This window comes from Chrysemys picta, chromosome 3 (assembly GCF_011386835.1).
Source record: "Chrysemys picta bellii isolate R12L10 chromosome 3, ASM1138683v2, whole genome shotgun sequence".
Classification (NCBI taxonomy): domain Eukaryota; kingdom Metazoa; phylum Chordata; order Testudines; family Emydidae; genus Chrysemys; species Chrysemys picta.
Window position 1 is genome coordinate 13,780,016 of NC_088793.1, and position 4,480 is coordinate 13,784,495.

Here is a 4,480-nt window from a genome sequence, read left to right on the forward strand (position 1 = left end):
AGGATGGAATGGGGAAAATGGCTCCCACCAAGCAACCAAAGATGGTGTCCATTGCTACGAGTACAACAGGGCTTTCGCAAGCTGGGGAGAAAGCAACTGGGAGTCCTGACAGTTCTCCTCCAAAGCCAGCAAAGGCCTCCAGAGCTAGGACACCATCCCCTTCAAGGAGCAAAGATCCAGTTCTCAAACGGATCTTAATGTGTCTCAAGAAAACCTTCTCCAAGCTAAAAAACAAAGCGAAGTCCCAAATGTCAAAGGACTCTCGTTCAAGAAGACCTGATACTAAATTTACAAAGCCACCCTTTTGGAAGGCCAGGGCCTCCAAGGGTGTCTTGTAGTCATATAAAGCCCTACCGTCAACCCTGCCCCTTGACCCCTTAAGTCCCACCCATGGGGGTATTACTTCCGGGGTCAAGGCGGACACATGACCGGAAGCAAAGTGTGTCATGTGACCCCCTATAAAAACTCCTCCCACTTCCCTCTAGCAATCAGGATGGGTTTCGCCCGCATAGGCCTGACCCGAGAGGAGATTTGACCAATATGGGGGAGTTCAAGGGTGGGGTGACCCATCCGGAAAGGGTTCATGTGACCCCTCTAAGAACTCCTCCCACCGCCTTCTACCAATCACGATGGGTTTCGGTCGCATAGGACCGCCCCGAGAGCAGATTTGACCAATTGGGGATGTTCCAGGGCGGGGTGACCCGTCCGGAAGTGGATAATGTGACCTCTCTAAGAACTCCTCCGACCGCCCTCTACCAATCGTGATGGGTTTCGGTCATATAGGACTGCCCTGAGAGCAGATTTGACCAATCGGGGGTGTTCTAGGGCGGGGTGACCCACCCGGAAAGGGTTCATGTGACCCCTCTAAGAACTCCTCGCACCACCTTCTACCAATCACGATGGGTTTCGGTCGCATAGGATCGCCCCGAGAGCAGATTTGACCAATTGGGGATGTTCCAGGGCGGGGTGACCCGTCCGGAAATGGATAATGTGACCTCTCTAAGAACTCCTCCCACCGCCCTCTACCAATCGTGATGGGTTTCCGTCATATAGGACTGCCCTGAGAGCAGATTTGACCAATCGGGGGTGTTCTAGGGTGTGGTGACCCATTCGGAAAGAGTTCATGTGACCCCTCTGAGAATTCCTCCCACCGCCTTCTACCAATCACGATGGGTTTCGGTCGCATAGGATCGCCCCGAGAGCAGATTTGACCAATTGGGGATGTTCCAGGGCGGGGTGACCCGTCCGGAAGTGGATAATGTGACCTCTCTAAGAACTCCTCCGACCGCCCTCTACCAATCGTGATGGGTTTTGGTCATATAGGACTGCCCTGAGAGCAGATTTGACCAATCGGGGGTGTTCTAGGGCGGGGTGACCCATCCGGAAAGGGTTCATGTGACCCCTCTAAGAACACCTCCCACCGCCTTCTACCAATCACGATGGGTTTCGGTTGCATAGGACCACCCCTAGAGCAGATTTGACCAATCGGGGATGTTCCAGGATGGGGTGACCCGTCCGGAAGTGGATAATGTGACCTCTCTAAGAACTCCTCCCACCGCCCTCTACCAATCGTGATGGGTTTCGGTCGCATAGGACCGCCCCGAGAGCAGATTTGACCAATCGGGGGTGTTCTAGGGCGGGGTGACCCACCCGGAAAGGGTTCATGTGACCCCTCTAAGAACTCCTCGCACCACCTTCTACCAATCACGATGGGTTTCGGTCGCATAGGATCGCCCCGAGAGCAGATTTGACCAATCGGGGATGTTCCAGGATGGGGTGACCCGTCCGGAAGTGGATAATGTGACCTCTCTAAGAACTCCTCCCACCGCCCTCTACCAATCGTGATGGGTTTCGGTCGCATAGGACCGCCCCGAGAGCAGATTTGACCAATCGGGGGTGTTCTAGGGCGGGGTGACCCGCCCAGAAGAGGGTCATGTGACACCTCTAAAAACTCCTCCCAGCACCCTCTGCCAATCAGAGTGCAGCACCATCCCCCCATAAGTCCCAGTGCCGGGGCAGAAGAGGCCATCTTTTCCCAGGAACGCGTGCTTTAGAAATCGTGGAAACATGGACTCCTTCACCACCCCCGTGAGAACTTCGGACTTTGTTTTAGCCCCGAGGGCCTTTGACCATCCGCGGAGAAAGCGCTACATCAGCGACAGTTGCAAGGAGGAGGAGGAGGGAGCGACCGAGGGGAGCCCTTTGGCCCAGCCATTGATGGATACACCAGAACCCGAAACCCAATTGCTTGTGAGACACCCCGATGAGCGTGGTGGCCTCTTGTCGTCCACCCCCATTGAGGAGGAAGGCGAACACAGCTCAGGGGAGTCACCGGAGGACAAGGTGAATGGAAAAGTCGTCGCTCAGGTAAATGAATTATTAAGAAGTGATGGTTGATGATGGGGTATAATGGGGTTAGGAACTGGGGAGTGGGGGGTTTGTGTAAATTTAAAAACAAGTAGTGGGAATTTACACTGTTTCTTTTCTGAAAATCTCTCGACAGCTCGACGATGGCTTTCTAGAGGAGCAGGAGGCCCTGGACAGCGTTGCATCAAGCAGCGAAGATGAACTGGGCCCACCTTGGTTTTGCTCAACACCGATACAAATTGTTGAAGAGGACTCCGAGGATGATGGCTATGAGGAGTTTAGGCGGAGGCTTGGCATGGAACTAACTGAGCCAGTGCCACACTGTGAACGTAAAAAAAGTCCTGCGGACTATTGTACGCGTTGCTGTTTATGCTGTCCTTAATCACTGCCTTAGGGAAAAGCTTTTTGAAGATTGTGACGACTGTGTCATAGATGCGCCAGCCCAACGGCACCATGACTGTGTGACTTGGACTTCAGTGGATATAAACTGCAAGCTCTGGGGCCTGTGTGCTGAGCTATGTTTGGAAATCCTATTAAACACTGTAATTGCCATAGGTTATGCTATGCAATGTCTGTGCCTAACCCAAGAACATTTAGCGCCAGGGGGGACCTTGATAAAAAACAAGCCCCAAGACATTCATTGAGATCTGCAAAGGGCCCCCACTTGGAATGGGCACTGTAAGAGGCCCTACAGAAAAATATATTTGAAGTGAAAGGAAAAAAAAAAAGAAAAGAAAAGCAGCCCAGTTGTGCAGACAACTTATTCCCCCAGCCCAGACCACAAAAGGGAATGCTAGGGAGGGGTCAGCCCATCAACCTGCTGACTATTTTGAAACAAAGAGTTAGGATGGTACAAAAACCTCAGGGAGCTTGGAGCCTGTCTCTTCCAACAGAAACGCTCTTGAATTGCTGCTGGACTGCAAGAGGAGGTATGCGCCCTGTTTTGAACTCTGAAAATAGATATTCTATAATGCCATTCTTTGGCCATGCTGTCTTAGTAAATAATGGTGCCTGGCTTTATTGCAGTGTGATCTGTTTAGCATGGAACCAGGAACTTTAAGCTGCATTTCACCACCAGGCCAAGGTAAAAACCATTTTAACTATAGATGTGCTTAATACTCTTAAATTAAAAAAAAAAAAACCTTCAGGTATTACACTGGTTGTATAGGGATTTGGGGATAATCCTAACTTAACATGTTTGCTTGTTCTTTAACCTGAAGGCCCAAACACACATGGCAGGGGTGGGGGCGAGGTGGTGGTGGACAGAACAACCATGTTTATTGAAAAGTATTTTCAATGGATTTTAAAAGCAGTTTGGTTTTTAATTTGCAAAATGAGATGTCTTTTTAAAAATGTTTGTGGGTTTGTTTTTTAAAGCGGTAGAAATAAACTCAAAACCTGTGTTTGTTGTGCAGCCTGAAATGGATGATTTTGTTTTAAAGCTGTGACTTTTCAAATAGAAAAACACCCTAACGAATATTTTATTTTTTTAAGTTTACAAGACAGTTTCATGTGTTTTATTATAATGTTGTTTGCTTCACAGTACGGTCAAAACATGAGAGGGTAAACAAGCTCAAAAGAAAAAGGAAAGAGACAGCTGAAAAGGAAAATTCACCAGCATCAATGACTGATGGATGGATGAAGCCCAGTAAATATATTTTGCTTATTTGTTTCATGAGGTTTTGTATTTTAAATAAATCCATAGGTGTGGGTGAGAAAGATGGTAAAGTTCAGTTTCGTAAAATGTCTTTTCTCCCCCCCTCATAGGCACAGGCAGCTTTCCTGACAATGCTGTAGTCGAAGCTACAGGGACACCTCCACCAGAACAGCCAAAGAACCAGGAATCTGCTTTCAGACCTTTAACAACGCTAACACAAAACAACACAAGCAGGAGCGCCGCCAGTTTTTCTGCCGCCCTAGGGGGCGGAAGGTCCCGCCCCGAAATGCCGCCCCTCCACAGAGGCGGCGGAAGGTCCTGCCGCTGAAATACCGCCGCAGTCGCCGCACCCTAAATTGGAGCGCCCTAGGCGACCACCTAGGTCGCCTAATGGGTTGCGCTGGCCCTGAGCACGAGAGTGCAGATGAAGCATCAGGGCAGCCCAAACCTCATATA

The 4,480-nt window shown here is 49.9% G+C and overlaps 1 long non-coding RNA gene across 1 annotated transcript; it reads left to right on the forward strand.

Moving 5' to 3' along the window:
* The first annotated feature begins 3,166 nt into the window (after positions 1–3,166).
* Positions 3,167–4,016, forward strand: LOC135982011 (uncharacterized). Its single transcript, XR_010599210.1, has 3 exons — positions 3,167–3,296; positions 3,394–3,451; positions 3,911–4,016. It is a non-coding gene; the product is annotated as an uncharacterized LOC135982011 (long non-coding RNA).
* The last annotated feature ends 464 nt before the right edge of the window (positions 4,017–4,480 follow it).